Source organism: Lissotriton vulgaris, chromosome 7 (assembly GCF_964263255.1).
Source record: "Lissotriton vulgaris chromosome 7, aLisVul1.2, whole genome shotgun sequence".
Taxonomy (NCBI): Eukaryota; Metazoa; Chordata; class Amphibia; order Caudata; family Salamandridae; genus Lissotriton; species Lissotriton vulgaris.
The window spans coordinates 804,457,821-804,479,464 of record NC_141695.1 but is presented as its reverse complement, the minus strand read 5'-3'; positions in this window follow the sequence as shown (position 1 = coordinate 804,479,464).

The window sequence follows — 21,644 nt, the reverse complement described above, 5'->3', positions numbered from 1 at the left end:
TCTATAAATCATGACTCTCTCCATAAGATTGTCCTTCCAATCTGAACCTTGGTCTTTAGAAATCTGAATGGATTCCTTAAGGACACGGTTGAACCTTTCCACCATACCGTTACATTCTGGATGGTAAAGTGAACAACGCTTGTGTCTAACACCTTTACTAGCCAAAAAATCTTCCATCTCTTTTGATACTAACTGTACCCCATTATCAGTAAGGATGGTTTCAGGAAACCCTTCCCTACAGAAAACATCACGTAAAAATTTTACAACATCTTTAGTCTCAATATTTTGGGTAATTTTTACTTAAGGCCAACGCGAGAACATATCCATCATGACTAAGACATACCGTTGAGAATTCCCATAAGAAATTGGACCTAGGATGTCTAAAGCAACATCCTGCCAACGATGCACAGGGGTATCCCTAATAACCATTGGTTGTGTCCTTGTCTTACAAACCTTGTCAGAGGAGTTACATTCAATACAATCACGAATCATCCGTTCCACAAGAAGGTCAATACCAGGCCACCAGAAATGTAGTCGTATCCTCTCTTTGGTTTTGGATATGCCTTGATGTCCTTGATGAGCCAAGAGAAGAATTTTTTCCCTAATCAAAGAAGGTTGAATAAGCCTAGTACCTCTCCAAAACAAACCATCCTTTAAGGATAGCTCATCCTTGACGTTCCAATACCTCTTGGCACTATCGCTCAGATTCTTAAGACATGGCCAGCCATTACTCACCAAACTACAAACTTCCTGTAACTCAGAGTCCGTACCTATGGCATCCCTCCAATCATTCTCCTGAACAACTCCTTCAAAGATCTCACACACCTTAAACTCATCAATCTCTCATGAATCTTCAGCTAATTCAACATTAGAATTGGTCTTCTCCCCGTAATGGAACTCACAAGCCATTGGAAAATTCCCTACCAGACTGCTCCGTGGTGCCCCTTCTGCCCACAGCGCCATGAATCTGTCCCTCACTTTTTATTTGAGTGTCCTGCCTATAAAGTCCCAAGGATGAAATGGCTAAAACCCATGTGTCGCACACTGGGAACTAGACACTGTAATGAGGCACTAAGGATTCTTGTTTCGGACACTCGCACTTTTTATGCATGCGCCACCTCAAAGTATCTTGGGTGGGCATGGCGGATTCGGTCAAAAAGACTCAGACAAATTGTTTAATTATGTTTTTACTTTTATGGCCTGTGTCATAACCATGCCTATTTTAGGTAATTTAAATATTCTTCCCCGAAAAAATATTAGTAAAAATTGCAGACTTAGATCATGCAAGGGGTTTTTTTAAAAATACGTTTTTATCCTTAAATGCTTTGAAATGAATTTTACTTGTATGCATGCTTTTTAAGATATTTTATATGTCGAAATAAAGCCTTTTTGACTTGACTTGACTTGAACATTCTGGTCACTTTGTTCCACAACCAATCTAGAAAGACAATCAGCAACCTTATTGTTCACCACCGGTAAGTACTTTACTTCAAATTCGAATTCTTGAAGGGCAATAACCCATTTAGATACGTGAGGAAATGGCATCTAAACCTTTTTTATAAAAAACCTCCTTCAGTGGTTTATGATCAGTGTGAACCACAAAAGAATTACCCCACAAGAATTTCTTCAGCTTCCTAATGGCCCAATAAATGCAAAGCGCCTCCTTTTCAATCACCGAGTACGACAATTCTGGACCAACTAAAGATCTTGACAAGAACAAGATGGTAATTTCTTTCCCATCCCTCACTTGCTTGAGCACAGCTCCTAACCCCCAGGAACTGGCATCTGTGACCAAAATTGAACTATTATCAACATCAAAACTCTGTAATGAGGGAGCTAGACTTATATCCTGTTTAACGAGTTCATACTCTTTTTGACAAACCTGAGACCAAGAAAATGTTATCCCTTTTTTCAACAAAGCTCTCATGTTAGAAGTCTTATTGGCAAAGTGTGGCACAAATTTATTATAATATTCCGCCATGCCTAACAAGGTGACCAACTCTTCTCTAGACTTTGGCGTAGGCAAACTATGTATGGTCTTCACTAACTTGTCTTTAGGTTTCACACCACCACACTACACTTGTTTTCCCTCAAAGTCAAGCCTCTATCTTCAAAATGTTCCAGGACAGATCTAACTCTTAAATCATGCTCACTCTGTGATGACCCAAAAACAAGTACATCGTCCTGATAAATTTTGACTCCAGTAATACCTTTCAATACATCCTCCATTACTCGCTGAAAAACGGAGGCTGCAGATATTAAGCCAAAAGGTAGGCGAGTAAACTTAAATGTTCCTAAAGGTGTGATGAAGGTAGTGAAACCCATGGAAGTCTCATCAATCCTCACCTGATGGTATGCTGCTCTCAAATCAAGAGTGGAGAACATGCAGGCACCTCCCAACTGAGTCAACATGGTATTAATATTAGGAAGAGGATATCTATCAGCCACGACCTCCCTATTGAGAGCCCTGAGATCAACACAAAAACGAATCTCGCCTGAGGGTTTACGAGCTAAAACGACAGGCGAAACCCATTCACTCGCTTCGGTTTTTACAATAATACCATCATTCAAAAGCTTTTCCAACTCTAACCGCATTGGTTCCTGCATCGCCAAAGGGACATTGCGCACTTTACATGCTACCGGGACAGCATTTGTCTTCAAGACAATGCTATGAACATAACCGGAAAGGCAACCAAGTTTGTCACTAAAGACCCCCTCAAATAGTTTTCGCCAATTAGGAAAAGACCCTTCACTCTCATGCATATCAGAGGCTTTTTGAACAGATACTTCATTACAGCTAGATGTACAAGGAGTCACATCCTTTATGAAAATCTGGGCTCAAAGATTTGTGTTCGCAGCCCAGGAGGTAATACATCAAGACCAGACAGGGTTTATAGCCGATCGTTATATGGCAGCTAACACAGAATATTTAATACAGGCATTAGATTTTTCTAATATTAACTCAATCTCTGCATGCATCTTAATGATTGATGCAGAAAAAGCATTTGATTTAGTTAACTGGTCAGTTTTATTTACTTCCCTGGGTTATTTTGGGTTCCCTGGTCTAATTATTAATATGCGACAGAATATTTATGAAGGGGCTTCAGCCCAGGTTATAATTAACGCTAGGCAAGCAGGGAAGATAAAAATAAATCGAGGCACTAGACAGGGGTGCCCCCTATCTCCCTTGCTTTTTACCCTTTTTTATCGAACCTCTAGTAATAAATTTAAGGAATAATGTAGCAATATTTCCCCCAATCGTTGGAATGTCAAAACTAAAATTGTTTGCGGACGATATTATCTTATATATGGCTCCTGATAAAGAAAATATTTGACATCTTATGAAAGATCTTAAGGAATATGAAAAGATTGGGGGTTATAAGATCAATGAGAAAAAAACAGAAGTTCTTGTTTTATGCTCAAATTTAGATTTTCTTCTGTTAGAACTTCAGCCCCAAGCAGAAAAACGGGATCCAATAAGATACCTGGGGATCTACGTGACCAGGGAGTATCAAGAACTTTTTCGTTTAAATTATTTAAAAACAAAGAACAAAATCAAGAGCTTACTCGAACAATGGGACCTGTTGCCTTTGTCTTTGATTGGCAGAGTGGCTCTGATAAAGATGAACGTACTGCCTTTGCTTTTATTCTTGTTTAGCAATATCCCAATTAAAGTTAACATGGCCTTTTTTAATGAACTCGAATCCATGATGAGAAGATTTATTTGGAATAAAAAGGCCTCAAGAGCTAAGCTCTCGGTGGTACAACTTTCAGTAAACCTAGGTGGACTCGCTCTGCCCCATTTTAAAACATATTATGAAGCAGCTTTTTTTGACATAGTGGCGGGATTATTAAGGAATAGACAGACAAGAGACAATTTTTTTTGGAAAAAATGCTTGAGGAATCAGGCTCTCAAATTTTTTTCTTTTTAAAAACTGCAAAGCTTCTTAAGAAAACAAGATATAAGACACTGATAGGATATGCATCAAGATTACAGCTTTTATTTAAAAAATATGGGTCAGATGGATCTATTTATTTGAAATTGATAGAATGTACTAAGATGGGTCTTCAGATATCTTTGAATCACCTACTAGAATGGGAATCTGCTGGATTTGGGGAAATAAGGCACCTACTCATCCAAAATTCTGTAATTGGCTGGCAAACGGTAATAGATAGAGCACATCCTAGACGTATTAGGTTTTTCGAATATGTACAACTGGTCAATTTTATAAAAAAAGAAATAGGAGGGTTAGACACAACACCCAATGTTTTGTTAACAGCTCTATATGGGGAGAAACATACGGGTATTGGATTCTGGTATAAAAAGCTTTTACCTTCTGGATCATCTCCTATAACTGCTAGTCACTTAGAAAAAATAAGTCTAATGACTCAGTGTGTTTTTACAGATAAAGACTGGGAAGTTATATGTCATTTAGGAAACAAAGCACTCCGAGCAGCTAATTACAAACGTATGTCCTTTTTTTCTCGTTGGCTGCTATACTATACCCCTGAGGCTTTGCAGAGAATATTCCCTGAATGCGAGAATAAATGTTTCAGATGTAAAACTAGGGGTCAGGGTGGTTGGTATCATATTTTTTTCTCCTGTCCAAAGTTAGAATCCTTCTGGAAGGAGATTTTTGCAGACTTGGAGATGGCAATTGGGAAAATTCTACTACCAGAGGCAGAGGTAGCCCTTTTCGGTGTCTGTAAAGAAAGGAATAGGTTTAACAAATCAGAAGAAGAGTATATTTTTATCTCTACGGCGGTAGCACGGTCTTTGATCCTACAAAATAGGAAATCTATGATAGCCCCATGTCAATTAAAATGGATTAATAAAATGAGAAGAACATGTAACTTTGAGAGAGCTTATGCAGGTAGAGTGGGAGCGATTGCAAGATTTGAAAGGAACTGGAAATATTTTAAGATGCTTGAATCGATAAAAGGAAGTTGATTGTTTTATTTAAGTCAAATTTTTGGATGGTATTGCTTCTACATTTTAAAGAACTGCAACTATATATTTAATCTGCTATATTATATCAGCTGTCTGTGCACCTTATCGTATATATATTTATTTGTCAATGTTGCGCGATTCTGCATTTGTACTTTAAAGAAATATGATAATACTCCTCCTGGTATATATTTTCGGTCCACGCACTTTAATGCACTAGTCACTTTATATATGCCAATTTTACACGTTACTGCACTAGCACTTAAAAAATTACAATAATACTCTTGCTGTTTTAAATTAGCAGCTCTCATACCTCATAGCACTAGCACTTTATAAACCATATTGCAATCTTGATGCTTGTTCCATACCAATAGTTTTTATATTTCCCATCTGACTACGTCTTTGTTCTAGCACTTTATGAAAGGAAAAACGCTTAGTCGTACGCTATTGCAGTTTGTGTAGTTTTGTCTCTTGTACATTGTCTGGAAATCTTTGTCTAATTATGAAGTATTTAATGTACCAATGTTTTTCCTACGGCTTGTTTAATAAAAATAAAAAAAATAAAAAAAAGAAAGGATGCTTGTCACCAGAGTGAGAACCTATATCCCTTAAAATGATGCAAGGGTTTTCACCAGGAAGTAAGGCGAGATGTAAGTCTGCCTGATGAAACCAACTTAAGATGCTGTCACCCCTGCATGAGATGTAAATTTTACCTGCAGTGAGTCGTCCTTTATAGTCAATTTAACCAATGAAGTAACCCACAATTTTCATAGGTTTCCTCCCATAGGCCAATGGTCTTATGTCAGGTTTAAAAACTTTTACCTTCCCAAACAGTTTCTCATCAAAGAAAGTTTCAGAATTAAAGTAATTTTTGCCCCAGAGTCAAATAGCATCTTGACTTCACAATTGTCAATGCGTACAACATCAACCGCACCCTTACATTTTTTCCCATCGAACACAGATATCTCAGCACAGTGCAGTTCATTTGAGTTAGGATCAAAGTCTTCATCAAATACAGAAATTTCACCACAATGCAAGTCATCTGCATCAGAGTCAGAGTCATCGTCAACTAATACCTCTTTCACTTGTTTCTTCTTTTTGATCAACTGAGATCTGCAAGCCTTTGAGTAATGTCCTACTTTCCCACAGTTATTGCATTTAGAGGACAAAGCAGGGCATGACTTATCATTGGCTAAATGATCTAAGGCATTGCAACGGAAACATTTTAATTTTGAATTAGAAGGGACTCTTTGAAAATTATGAGAAGAAGAAGGAGCATTGGATACTTTCTTAGAAATTCTAGTGGTTGATCTTTGGTCTGGTCTCTCTAGAGATTTATTCTTCTTAATCACCAAGACTTTTTCTTCAGAGATCTGTTTTTCTTTCTTAAAGACTTTAACACACGCATCAAAGTGTTCAAGTCTTTTGGCTATGGTAATAACTTCATCTAAGTTAGGATCATCTTTTTGCCACAATTCATCCTTAATTTTCTCTAAACAACATCCTAGCATGAATTGATCGCGCAACCTTTCTTCTAAAGTACCTTCAAATTTACAAGTGGCAGCTAACTTTCGCAAAGCCGTGACATAAGTCTCAACAGACTCTTCCTCTTTCTGCATGCGCCTGCCAAAGTGGTACCTTTCTAAGATGGTACTCACTTTTGGCAGATAGTGTTTATCTAGCTTTTTAATGTTGACCTCAAATTCATTTAAATTATTAGCCTCTTCAGTAGTTAATTCAGGCAAATGTTCAAATGTTCACCATGCGCACGATGAACTCCATCCCCTCCGGATCACCGACCGACCCCTGCCCTCACCACGTCTTCAACAAGGCCGACGCTGTCATCGCACCCCTCCTGCGAGACATCATCAACACATCCTTCGACACCACCATCTTCCCTGAGAGCTGGAAACACGCCGAACTCAGCGCTCTACTCAAGAAACCAACAGCGGACCCCACCGACCTCAAGAACTACCGCCCCATCTCGCTCCTCCCGTTTCCAGCCAAAGTCATCGAGAAGACCGTCAACAAGCAGATGGCCGCCTTCCTCGAGACGAACGGATCCCTCGACCCCTCACAGTCCGGCTTCCGTGCCAATCACAGCACCGAGACCGCCCTCATCGCCGCCACCGATGACATCCGAGCCCTGATGGACAATGGAGAAACAGCGGCCCTCATCCTCCTAGACCTCTCCGCGGCATTCGACACGGTCTGCCACCGCACCCTAGTACGGCGCCTCAGCAACATCGGAATCCAGGACAAGGCGCTGGAATGGATCATCTCCTTCCTCAACGGAAGAACACAGAGAGTCCGCCTACCTCCGTTCAAGTCAGAGGCCTCCGAAGTCATCTGCGGCGTCCCTCAAGGATCATCTCTGAGCCCCACCCTCTTCAACGTCTACATGAGCCCCCTCGCGGCCATCGTACGCAAACACAACCTCAGCATAATCTCCTACGCCGACGACACCCAGCTGATCCTCTCCCTGACCAACGACCCCACCGCCGCCAGAGCCAACCTGCACGAAGGGATGAAAGAGGTAGCCGAGTGGATGACGACCAGCCGCCTGAAACTGAACTCGGACAAGACGGAGGTCCTCATCCTGGGCCCCTCACCCTCCGCCTGGGACGACTCCTGGTGGCCCCCCGCCCTGGGCACCGCACCCAAACCGACAGACCATGCACGCAACCTGGGCTTCATCCTGGACTCCTCCCTCTCCATGACCAGGCAAGTCAACAACGTCTCCTCGGCGTGCTTCAACATCCTACGCATGCTACGGAAGATCTTCTGGTGGATCCCCACCGAGACCAGGAAGACCGTCACCCAGGCCCTCGTCACCAGCCGACTGGACTACGGCAACGCCCTCTACGCCGGTACCACCGCCAAGCTCCAGAAGAGACTCCAGCGGATCCAGAACGCCTCAGCCAGACTCATCCTCGACATCCCACGAACCAGCCACATCTCCGGACATCTGAGAGACCTTCACTGGCTCCCCGTCAACAAAAGAATCCCCTTCCGCCTCCTCACCCACGCACACAAAGCCCTACACGACCAAGGCCCGAGCTACCTCAACAGCCGAGTCAACTTCTACGCTCCCAAACGCCACCTCCGATCAGCCAACCACGCCCTCGCCGCCGTCCCCCGCATCCGAAGAGCGACTACAGGAGGAAGGTCCTTCTCCTACCTGGCCGCCAAGACCTGGAACTCCCTCCCGACCGACCTGCGCCTGACCCAAGACCACCTCTCCTTCAGGAAGAAGCTGAAGACCTGGCTGTTCGAGCAGTAGCGGCACCCCCCCCCCCCCCCCCCCCAGCGCCTTGAGACCCTACGGGTATGTAGCGCGCTTTATAAGTGTCACTGATTGATTGATTGAAATACTTCTTGCCCTTCTGAGCCTAAGCAGTGCATTAGAAGCGCAGACTTCCTTTCTGCAGAAAGAGAAGTGCCACATACTCTTGCATAGTTTAAAAACACCTTTTTCCATTTAGACCAGCGAATAGGTGGATCCCCTGGTTTCGAAAAGAAAAAGGGTGCAGCCGTAACGTTTTGCATAACTTCAACAATTATATAAAATAAATCAAATTAAATGGAAATCAGTATATTCTGCAAAACAAGATGACGTATCAAGTATCAATATCTAAGATAAGACATCAATGAAATATGTAAATAATAAGCAAAAGAACAATCTGAGACTTAAATATCAAATCTAAGTATAACCTGTAAATAAAAAGTTATTAGCACAGACTGTAGAATAAAAATGATTATGATTATGAAGAAACGTATTTTTAAAGTAAAGTTCAACTGCACACATGAAAGAAGCTGAGTGTGTCAGCGCAGATAAGATCTCCCAGGACTAAGATTCAGCAACACTTGTCCAGTAGAAGTCTCTGAGTATCAAAAGGTAGAAGTCAAAGTTGATTATAAAACGTTATTTCGGAACTAAAGTTATTACCTCTTTACCTTTCGTTTTTTTAAATAATATGAGGAAGCGCTGATATAATAAAACGTTTAGGAAGTGAAGTGCCGCTGAAAACAGGTACTCGAAAATCCGGTTATAAGCGTTGTCAGGCAGAGCAGAGCAGAAGTAGCAGAGCAGAAGTTGGTGACGGAGCGTGAGGACGTGCAGCGTCACAGCGTGCCACAGAAAGTAGAGAAGATGCCGGTGATGGAGCGTGAAGGCGCGCAGATGCCGGTATTTACTTTCAAACAGTAAGCATGTAGACGCGATGGGTGAATGATCAAAGGTGCCAACTGATAGAGCAGAGTGTCTTGACTCGGCGGGCAGGCACTACACGCCGTATACACATCAATCCAGCATGTTAGTTATCACCTCAATCCAGCATTTTATAGCGCTATAAACAGCAGATACCACGCACCAGCGTTATAAAGAGTTTAGCGCGTTGATAAGAAAGTCAGCGAGTTAGCGCTTCAGGTTATAAGCAAAAAAGCATTTTGGATGCATAAAGTCAATTTTATGAATGGATAAAAAGTAATTTAAATTTCCGCATGAATTAAAGAAGTCTGTTGCCTTTAAATCACGTGAAGAGCAGATAGACAGTATCAAGCCTCAGTAAGATGCGTTAAATTAAAGTAATTAAAGTATAATAAATTCAAGTCTTCTTATGCTGCCAAGGCTTAGAGTCAATAAATGAACCAAAAAGTACCTTGAGTTGAGGCTTGGTGTTGAAATCCTTTTCCTGATATTTTTGTTAACCTCTTAAGTGCTGCGCCTATACCAGCGGCCGACGGCACCACTACCTCGGGAGTGCTGCCGTCGGCCGTTGGACGTTCCAGCTGCACCTGCGCAATGGAACGTTCAGCACTGGAGCTGGACGTTCCAAAGCAGCTAAGGTGTTAAGAGAAAAATGTCCTATTAGAAGGTAAAGGTGCTTGTAGTAGGGAATTTTCTTTCCAATCCCATCCTCGTCGCCAGTGTGAAGAAGTACATCTCAATTGAAGATTGGATAAACAAGTTTCTTTATTCTCATCAGAGGAAGAAAGGATCTCATCCACAGCAGAGATAAGCAAGCAGCAACTGACACAGTCTTGATCAGATTAGAACCATAACATGACTACATCATCAGATTCTATGAATAACATTCTACTAAGAGTAAGATACAGATGCAGACATAGAGAAGGATACCACACAATCCATCCACCCTTCCCCTCATCATCCATCCTTTCACCCACCCCCTCATCATCCATCCGTCTATCCATCCCGCATCATCCATCCTTCCCCTCATCATCCATCCTTCCTTCATCATCCATCCATCCTTTCACCCACCCATCCATTCATCCTTCCTGTGAGAAGTTGGCCTGATATATAATGTTCACTATTCTAGTGAGCACTTTGTATCAGTCCAAACAACCCTTATGGTGATTGGTTGTAAGTCAACCTTATAGACCAGCTATCCTAGTAGCATGGATACGAGCAGTCTTCGGGCTAAACTCTAGAGGGCGTGTTAAGCCAGCTGTTATACCATCACATATACCCCTTGAACACCAAGTGAAAGGACACCACACAAGTGTTATGAAAATAAACAGTGTATTTATTTAGATCACAACAGCCCTGTACTCTTTATGAGGACAGGGTACTAAGCACACAACAAAACTCTTATGAAAATACTTCAAGTTGCACAATTTACACAAATGCCCGAGGGGCACGAAAAACCATATACTCTAAAAGTGGAATGCGAAATTACTAGCAGGTAAGTACTGTACTAATAGGCTTTGGAATCGCTAGGTCTTGACTACTGAACCTTCAGATTACTAATAGGAGGCCTAGGGGACTCGGGTGCAGAGTGTGCACTCTCACGCGGGATGCGGGACAAAGTCTATGGGAGCTAGTAAAAGCAAAGTTAGTGTTCTCGGGCGAACCCGACCTGGTAGGAGGAAAACGAAAGTGGATCCTGACCCTTGGATAGTGAGGCTATGCTGTGGCACCGAAATGCCGAAATTACCTAGCCCAGGGGCTGCAGCTGCATATGTCCCAAAAGACGTCGGGAATCCTCGTAGACGGACCAGGAGCCTGAAGGAAGAAGTTGCTGGCAGGCGACCAGTGAAGATAGTTCGAGTGATCCAAGCCTGGATCGAAGATGGATGACACCTGAAAGCAGAGGGGACCAAGTTCGTGACTACTAGTCAGTAGTCAGGTGGCACCAGGAGGGCACCGGATGGTAGTCACCTCGACTAGGTGAGTGGGCGACGCTGTGCTCTGCAGATCTCACGGACCAGGAGGCGTTGTCGGCGACCAGGATGGAGGTGCGAGCTGTCCCACGATGGATGATGCGGTCGACGTCGCTGGACCCAGGATTGGGCAACAAAGCCTTGGCAAATTCAAGCCCACACGGTGGACTCAAAATGGCGTCTGGAGTGGACCAGGAGGGTCCGGGGTGCTGCTCTCTTGGAAGGGAGCAAGGGCCAGTCTGGAGCAACCAGACCAGCAGCAGTGATGTCGTCGGGCGTCGTTAAGAAGGCCACAAGCCAGCGGGCTAGTAGCCAAACAACGCGGTGAGCAGCAAAAAGCAGAAGGGCCCCACGCAGATCGTGGAGATGCTGGGAGGCTGGACTTCGGTGCTGGAGCTGCTCAGGGTCGGGGCTTCTCGGACCCTAAAGCACTCACCAGAGGATCCCTCGGCGGTCGTGCTGGATAAGAGTCGTGCAGAGTCCGCAGAGTTCTTAGATGGTGCCTGCGGATGCAGGGTGACGACTCCTTAGCCACAAGGGAGAAATCTTGAGAAGAGTCTTGAGTTTCCTTTCGTAGAAAGTAGTTCTTGATTTAAAGATGATCTAATTTGGAAGGGTCCCCGCTCCTGCCTTTATCCTAAAGAAAGGGGTGGGTATGCGACTAGGTCCTGCCCTAGGGGTGGGACCAGGAAGGGGGGTGGTTACACCCCTCTCCCATGCCGGACTTTCCCCAGGCCAGGGGCTGGTGTGCCCCTGGAACTGGTTCTAGCCGGCAGATGCGTAGTGAGCACCGGGGTGCCACTCAGCAGTCACCTTCCTGTAAAGCCCTGCCTACCCAGGATACACAAAACCCTGTCTGGGATGGTGCTAGCACCGCCCCTGACAGGAAACCCTTTGTCCAAGCTCTCCTCGATGGAAGGACTCCCAGCAGCAGGAGGTCAGACTCGTGTCTGTGATGGCAGCATCCATTTTGTGGAGCTGAGGCTTCAGTTAACTTTAACTGGGGGTTCACAGTTACATACATGTCGTGTCCCTCTAGAAGGGTGGAATGCTAACCCCGTCGCCAGAATTGGCGAGGGGTTAGTATTCCAAATCGTATGACACCTTACTCGACATGGTTTGATAAAGCAATACCAAAGATAGCATTTAACCGCGAGGATTATAATGCACTTAAGAGTATATGGTATGCGTTATCATGGAACAGCTATTAGGACTTGGTTCCGCAAGCTGCAAACGGGCTCAGCTCATGCCAGAGCACCATTTCACACGATTCCAAGCACTCTGCCTTCAGGATTGTCAAGGCCTGCCATAGGAGTGACTGATAGGAATCGGTGTGTCCATTTTTAGGGTTAGATATAGGTATACTATATCTAAAGCAAAGGGTGATTACACCACCTTGCCCCAGCTGTCGTGCAGCCAGTTGTGTCAGATTTAGATGGCCATCCAGGGGTGGCATAATACATGCTTCAGCCCCTGGTAGGCCCTGGGCACACCTATGCCCTGAGTTACAGGGTCTGATAAGGTGGCCCAGTTCCAATTGGGTAATGCACCTAAGGCACATATGTCAATTTAGTGAGAGAACAGCTAGGCTGTGGGTCTGATTGGCAGGCCCACAGCCAGAGAAAGTCGTAAACCAGTGGAACAAAAGCAAAAAATCTGGGTGATCATAGGATTGCAGACCCTACTCTCCTACATGACCCCCCCCCCAAACTTTGGGACAATAAACTAACCTTGACCACGTGAGTCTTCTTGCTCTAAGTGGAAATACCTGGAGAGCCCATCTGCATTGCCATGATCAGTGCCAGGTCTATGCTCCACTGTAAAATCCATCCCCTGTAGGGAAATGGACCACCTAAGCAGTTTGGGGTTTTCGCCCTGCATCTGATTTAGCCACAAGAGGGGCTTATGGTCGGTCTGAATCTTGAAATGAGTGCCAAACAAGTATGGCCTCAGTTTCTTCAGGGCCCAAACCACAGCAAAGGCCTCCCTCTCAATAGCTGACCAATTTTTCTCTCTGGGGGTCAGCCTTCTGCTTATAAAAGCAATGGGCTGGTCTTGACCATCAAAATTCAGTTGAGATAGAACAGCTCCCACACCCAACTCAGAAGCATCTGTTTGGACAATGAATGGTTTGGAGTAGTCTGGACTCTTGAGGATAGGTGCTGTGCAAATGGCCTGCTTTAGGTCATCAAATGCTTTTTGACAGCCTGCTGTCCACTGAACCTTTTTGGGCATTTTCTTACTTGTCAGTTCATTAAGTGGAGTCACAATTGATCCATAATTTCTGACAAACTTTCTGTAGTAACCAGTCAGGCCCAAGAAAGCTCGAACCTGAGTCTGGGTGGTTGGAGGAGCCCAGTCCCTGATTGACTGTATTTTGCTCTCCAGTGGTTGAACTTGGCCTCCACCTACAAGGTGGCCCAAATACACAACCTGTGTCTGCCCAATCTGGCACTTGGTGGCTTTGATAGTGAGACCTGCTGCTTGCAGTGCCTCTAACACTTTCCTCAGGTGGACCAGGTGATCGTCCCAGGTGGAGCTAAAGACAGCAATATCATCCAGATATGCTGCACAGAAGTCATCCAGCCCAGTGAGAACATGATTCACCAACCTTTGGAAGGTGGCAGGTGCATTTTTCAGACCAAAGGGCATTACCACAAACTGATAATGCCCACCAGGGGTTGAAAATGCTGTCTTGGGCTTGGCATCCTCAGCTAACCTGATTTGCCAATACCCAGCTGTCAGGGCAAATGTACTTAAGTAGTTGGCAGAAGCCAATCTATCTATAAGTTCATCTGCCCTTGGTATTGGGTGGGCATCAGTCTTAGTGACTGCATTGAGACCCCTGTAGTCTACGCAAAACCTCATCTCTTTCTTACCACCCTGGGTGTGAGGCTTTGGCACTAGAACTACTGGACTAGCCCAAGGGATATCTGAGGGTTCAGTGACTCCCAACTCCAACATTTTCTGCACTTCTGTTTTGATGCAGTCTCTAACATGATCAGGCTGCCTGTAGATTTTACTCTTGACTGGCAAGCTGTCACCAGTGTCAACCTCATGGGTACACCAATTGGTCTGACTGGGTGTTAGAGAGAACATATGTCTGAAGGATTGAAGAACCTGTTTACAATCCTTCTGTTGATGTTCAGAGAGGCTGCCACAAAAGACAACACCATCTACTGACCCATCATCAGGATTCTGAGTGAGCAGGTCTGGGAGAGGGTCACTCTCTTCCTCCTGTCCCTCATCTATGGCCATGAGCAAGCTCATGTCCTTCCTGTCGACATATGCTTTGAGCCTGTTAACATGGAGCACCCTGTGGGGGCTCCTGGGAGTTCCAAGGTCCACCAGGTAGGTGACCTCTCCCTTTTGCTCAAGAATTGTGTGGGGCCCAGACCATTTGTCTTTGAGTGCTGCTGGGGCCACTGGCTCCAACACCCACACCTTCTGTCCAGGCTGATAAACAGTCAGGACAGCCTTTTGGTCATGCCAAGCTTTTTGGAGTCTTGACTGGCCTTAAGGTTTTCAGATGCCTTCTCCATATACTCAGCCATCCTGGAGCGGAGACCAAGTACATCGTCCACTATGTTGGTTGCAGGCTTTTTGAGAGGTCTCTCCCATCCTTCCTTCACCAAACACAGGGGGCCTCTTACAGGATGCCCATACAAAAGTTCAAAAGGGCTGTAGCCAACCCCCTTTTGTGGGACCTCTCTGTAAGCAAACAGAAGGCAGGGTATCAGGACATCCCATCTACGCCTGAGCTTTTCAGGTAGTCCATGAATCATCCCTTTTAGGGTCCTGTTGAACCTTTCAACAAGCCCATTGCATTGTGGATGATAGGGTGTGGTGAACTTGTAGTTGACACCACATTCCTTCCACATAGCAATTAAGTAGCTTGACATGAAGTTTGCACCTCTGTCAGAGACAACCTCCTTAGGGAAGCCCACTCTGGAGAACACTCCAACTAGGGCTCTTGCCACAACAGGTGCTGTAGTGGTCCTAAGGGGAATAGCTTCAGGATACCTGGTGGCATGATCCACTACCACCAGTATAAACTTGTGCCCTGATGCTGTCTGGGGTTCCATTGGACCAACAATGTCAATCCCCACTCTTTCAAAGGGCACCCCCACCACAGGCATTGGTATAAGGGGGGCCTTTGTTGTGCCACCTGACTTACCACTGGCTTGGCAAGTGACACAGGAGCGACAAAACTCCTTGGTATCCTCATTCATGTGAGGCCAGTGAAAGTGTGAGACAAGTCTGTCCCAAGTCTTTGTCTGGCCTAAGTGACCTGCTAAGGGAATCTCATGGGCCAAGGTAAGAAGGAAACCTCTCTGAGTCAAGGGGATAACCAGCCTCCTGGCCATGCCAGGCTTGGGGTCTCTTGCCTCAGTGTACAGGAGTCCATCCTCCCAGTATACCTTGTGGGTACCTGTGGCGTTCCCAGCAGCCTCAGCAGCAGCCTGCTGTCTGAGGGTTCAAGGGAAGGGCAGTCTAATTGTTCCTTCCCCAGGTCTTCTCTTGAGGGTCCCCCTGAGCCCAGGAATTCAACTTGATCAAGTTCAAACTCTTTAGGCTCAGTTTCCCTCAGTCCCTGTAGGTCAGCCTCCTCTGAGACTTGATCCTCAACCTGGGGCAAGGGGGAAGGCAATGCCTTAACCCTACTGCTCTTCTTCTTGGTAGGTGGCTGGTCCATTGTTCCAGGATCCAGCACCTGTTCAGTGGGGCATCTTCTGGCCTGTGACCTAGTCACAGCAAGCACATGTGCTGGCAAGCCTAACATCTCCATGTGAGTCCTATGCTCCACTTCTGACCATTGTGATGACTCCAAATCATTGCCCAACAAACAATCCACTGGGAGGTCTGAACTAACTACGACCTTCTTTTGGCCAATTACCCCTCCCCAGGAGAAAGCAACAATTGCCATACTATGACTGGTAGTGACATTGCTTGCATTGGTCACCAGGAAATCTGTACCTGGCATGATCTGTCCAGGTTCCACAAAGTTAGGTGTCACCATTGTGACACTGGCACTAGTGTCCCTATAGGCCTGAGCCATTTTGCCATTGATAAAAGGTGTCTGTCTGTATTTGCCCAAAGTATTGGGACTGGCATCAGGGGATATATCCACATCCCCTAAACAGACAAGGACAGCCTGAGTGAGTGTGCCAACTAAGTTGTCATACCCCTCAGAACCCAAGGTTAACCCAACTAAACCCTTGGGAGGTGCACTACTACTGCTGGCTGTACTAGGGGGCACAGGTGCCTTAGGGGCTGCAGTAGCAGGAGTCTGCCCTCCTTTCTTGGTGCACTCACTAAACCAGTGAGTTTTACTTTTACAGTACTGGCACCACCTTTTTGACTGGCCATTTTCACCTTTAGTATCTAGGTCTGCTTTCTTCTGACCACCCTGGTTCTGACCCTGGTTTTGCTTAACTCTTGTTCTGACCCATCTGTCTGCCTTCTTTCCCAATTCTTGGGGAGAGGTCAGATCTGAGTCAACAAGATGCTGATGCAACAACTGGTTCTGACAATTGTTTAAAATGTGTTCTCTCATGATCAAATTATACAATCCTGTGTAATCAGTAACCTTACTGCCCAGCAACCAGCCCTCCAAAGCCTTAGTGGCACAATCTACAAAATCAGACCAATCCTGAGACTGAGTTTTCTGGGTATCCCTGAACAGCAACCTGTACTGCTCAGTGGTTAGGCCAAACCCATCAATCTGTGTGTTCTTCAGGACCTGGTAATTGTTAGCATCCTCAGCTCTAGTAGTGAGGAGCTTATCTCTACCTTTACCTTCAAAGGAGAGCCACAAGATAGCTGCCCCCTGACTCTGGGGGACACACTGTACAGTGCAGGCCCTCTCCAAAGCAGTAATCCATTTGTGGATATCATCCCCTTGCTTAAAGGGGGGCACTATCTTACTCAGGTGTCTAGTGTCTAAACTCCTGTTTTCCCTTGGGGGAATGCTGCCACCAGTGGGAATTGGCCCACTCAATTCTTGCTCTCTAGCAAAGGCAAGTCTTTCTTTGGCCAGGGCAAGTTCTTCCCTTTCAATCCTCAGATTGACTTCCCTTTCCTTGGCTTCATATACTCTCCTTTGAGGGGATGTCATCCTTCTCTGAGCAGAGGCCTGAGAGCCATTGGTTTGAATGGATCTGTTAGAGCCTCTTGATAGAGACCTAACTCGTCCATTCCCAATGTTAAGCTGGCCTGAGAGGGGTCCCAGGGGTCTCCTAGTACCATTCTCATGCCTGCTTAAGTTGTCCCTAGTAAGCTGGCTAACTACTTCTGGGCGTTTGTCTGCCTCATCATCAGATGGCTCTAGATCCTCATCCTCCTCTTCACCTTCTGCAGAGAGATGGATAAGGTCAGGGTCACCTGGGGTTCCCTCTAGGGGAGGCATGTTCCCATCTGGATTAGAAGGGTCTGGGTTACCAGCCCTCCTGGCATCATAAGTCTCTAAGAGACCAATCAGGAATGGGATTGTGGGGTTAGACCCCTGTTTTAGCTTCCTGGAGGTACACACTTGTCTCATCTCCTGGAAGCTAAGAGCAGCATATCTGGAAGTGACCTGTGGACGGTCAACTGACACAAGGGGAGACTCAGAGTTTCCTCCTTTGTCTGACATGCTGATTCTAGTGTGGTGTAAGTGATGCACCTACCTACACTATATGTTTGCCTACTGATCCCTTGCTAAGAGTTGTAGCCAAGGTGTGCTAAGCCTTGAGGAGCTACAACAGCTGGTTCAGTAGAACTCAGAGTATTCTAAGCTAAGTTATATGTACCTGAAGTACTTATGTGATCTTTCACAAGATATTCTTAGGATACGTGTGGTAAAACAACAGCAAGCTCAAATCCCAACCGCTGCTCACCAATGTGAGAAGTTGGCCTGATATATAATGTTCACTATTCTAGTGAGTACTTTGTATCAGTCCAAACAACCCTTATGGTGATTGGTTGTAAGTCAACCTTATAGACCAGCTATCCTAGTAGCATGGATACGAGCAGTCTTCGGGCTAAACTCTAGAGGGCGTGTTAAGCCAGCTGTTATACCATCACATATACCCCTTGAACACCAAGTGAAAGGACACCACACAAGTGTTATGAAAATAAACAGTGTATTTATTTAGATCACAACAGCCCTGTACTCTTTATGAGGACAGGGTACTAAGCACACAACAAAACTCTCATGAAAATACTTCAAGTTGCACAATTTACACAAATGCCCGAGGGGCACGAAAAACCATATACTCTAAAAGTGGAATGCGAAATTACTAGCAGGTAAGTACTGTACTAATAGGCTTTGGAATCGCTAGGTCTTGACTACTGAACCTTCAGATTACTAATAGGAGGCCTAGGGGACTCGGGTGCAGAGTGTGCACTCTCACGCGGGATGCGGGACAAAGTCTATGGGAGCTAGTAAAAGCAAAGTTAGTGTTCTCGGGCGAACCCGACCTGGTAGGAGGAAAACGAAAGTGGATCCTGACCCTTGGATAGTGAGGCTATGCTGTGGCACCGAAATGCCGAAGTTACCTAGCCCAGGGGCTGCAGCTGCATATGTCCCAAAAGACGTCGGGAATCCTCGTAGATGGACCAGGAGCCTGAAGGAAGAAGTGGCTGGCAGGCGACCAGTGAAGATAGTTCGAGTGATCCAAGCCTGGATCGAAGATGGATGACACCTGAAAGCAGAGGGGACCAAGTTCGTGACTACTAGTCAGTAGTCAGGTGGCACCAGGAGGGCACCGGATGGTAGTCACCTCGACTAGGTGAGTGGGCGACGCTGTGCTCTGCAGATCTCACGGACCAGGAGGCGTTGTCGGCGACCAGGATGGAGGTGCGAGCTGTCCCACGATGGATGATGCGGTCGACGTCGCTGGACCCAGGATTGGGCAACAAAGCCTTGGCAAATTCAAGCCCACGCGGTGGACTCAAAATGGCGTCTGGAGTGGACCAGGAGGGTCCGGGGTGCTCCTCTCTTGGAAGGGAGCAAGGGCCAGTCTGGAGCAACCAGACCAGCAGCAGTGATGTCGTCGGGCGTCGTTAAGAAGGCCACAAGCCAGCGGGCTAGTAGCCAAACAACGCGGTGAGCAGCAAAAAGCAGAAGGGCCCCACGCAGATCGTGGAGATGCTGGGAGGCTGGACTTCGGTGCTGGAGCTGCTCAGGGTCGGGGCTTCTCGGACCCCAAAGCACTCACCAGAGGATCCCTCGGCGGTCGTGCTGGATAAGAGTTGTGCAGTTCAGATGATGGCCGGTCCCTCGAGGTCTCGTCGCACCTACGGTTCTCAGCTTAGCTGTAGAGGTAGGTAGAGGTCAGAGGTGCCAGGGAAGCCGGGTCTCGTCGTGCTGGTCGGTCGGATTCCTGAGGAAGGACTTGCAGCAAACCGCAGAGTTCTTAGATGGTGCCTGCGGATGCAGGGTGACTACTCCTTAGCCACAAGGGAGAAATCTTGAGAAGAGTCTTGAGTTTCCTTTCGTAGAAAGTAGTTCTTGATTCAAAGATGATCTAATTTGGAAGGGTCCCCGCTCCTGCCTTTATCCTAAAGAAAGGGGTGGGTACGCAACTAGGTCCTGCCCTAGGGGTGGGACCAGGAAGGGGGGTGGTTACACCCCTCTCCCATGCCGGACTTTCCCCAGGCCAGGGGCTGATGTGCCCCTGGAACTGGTTCTAGCCGGCAGATGCGTAGTGAGCACCGGGGTGCCACTCAGCAGTCACCTTCCTGTAAAGCCCTGCCTACCCAGGATACACAAAACCCTGTCTGGGATGGTGCTAGCACCGCCCCTGACAGGAAACCCTTTGTCCAAGCTCTCCTCGCTGGAAGGACTCCCAGCAGCAGGAGGTCAGACTCGTGTCTGTGGTGGCAGCATCCATTTTGTGGAGCTGAGGCTTCAGTTAACTTTAACCGGGGTTCACAGTTACATACATGTCGTGTCCCTCTAGAAGGGTGGAATGCTAACCCCGTCGCCAGAATTGGCGAGGGGTTAGTATTCCAATTCGTATGACACCTTACTCGACATGGTTTGATAAAGCAATACCAAAGATAGCATTTAACCGCGAGGATTATAATGCACTTAAGAGTATATGGTATGCGTTATCATGGAACAGCTATTAGGACTTGGTTCCGCAAGCTTCAAACGGGCTCAGCTCATGCCAGAGCACCATTTCACACGATTCCAAGCACTCTGCCTTCAGGATTGTCAAGGCCTGCCATAGGAGTGACTGATAGGAATCGGTGTGTCCATTTTTAGGGTTAGATATAGGTATACTATATCTAAAGCAAAGGGTGATTACACCACCTTGCCCCAGCTGTCGTGCAGCCAGTTGTGCCAGATTTAGATGGCCATCCAGGGGTGGCATAATACATGCTTCAGCCCCTGGTAGGCCCTGGGCACACCTATGCCCTGAGTTACAGGGTCTGATAAGGTGGCCCAGTTCCAATTGGGTAATGCACCTAAGGCACATATGTCAATTTAGTGAGAGAACAGCTAGGCTGTGGGTCTGATTGGCAGGCCCACAGCCAGAGAAAGTCGTAAACCAGTGAAACAAAAGCAAAAAATCTGGGTGATCATAGGATTGCAGACCCTACTCTCCTACACTTCCCCTCTATCCATCCCCTCATCCATCCATCCATCCCCTCATTCATCCATCCATCCCCTCGCCCATCCATCCTTCCCCTCATCCATCCATCCCCTCATCCATCCATCCTTCCCCTCATCCATCCATCCTTCCCCTCATCCATCCTTCCTTTCATCCATCATCCATCCTTCCCCTCACCCATCCATCCATCCCATCCATTTATCCTTCCCCTCATCCATCCATCTCCTGATCCATCCATCCTTCCCCTCCATCCATCCACTCCATCCATCCATCCTTCCCCTCATCCATCCATCCTTCCCCTCCATCCATCCATCCTTCCCCTCCATCCATCCATCCATCCTTCTCCTCATCCATCATCCTTCCCCTCATCCATCTTTCCCCTCATCCATCATCCAGCTACCCTTCCATCCATACATCCAGCTATTTACATTTTCTCTCCATCCTTCCCCTCACTCATCAATCCATCCATCCTCTCTCATTAGCCATTTATTCAATCTGTCATTCATCCATTCACCCTTTTACTAATTCATCCAGCCATTCACCCATCCCTTCACTTACTTACTCGCCGACCTTTCCATATTAATTTTGAGCTGAGCCCTTTTAAGAAGAGGCCCATCAAGAACTTCACCCTCGCTGCAGGGGCCGTTCCAGGACTGGGACAGAAGCCACCCTGGGAGGAGACAGGATCCACCACAGAGGGGGACAGGAGCCATCACAGGTGGGGGTGGACTGGAGCCACAACATGGGGGGACAGGAACCATCCCAGGCAGGGGGGGGGGTGGACTGGAGCCACCACATTGGGGGACAGGTGCCATCACTGAGGGGAGGGCAGGAGCCATCACAGGAGAGGGAACACGGGGGTGGGCATGCAGTATTCTAGTATCATCTTGGGCTCCTCTCCTGCACAAGAC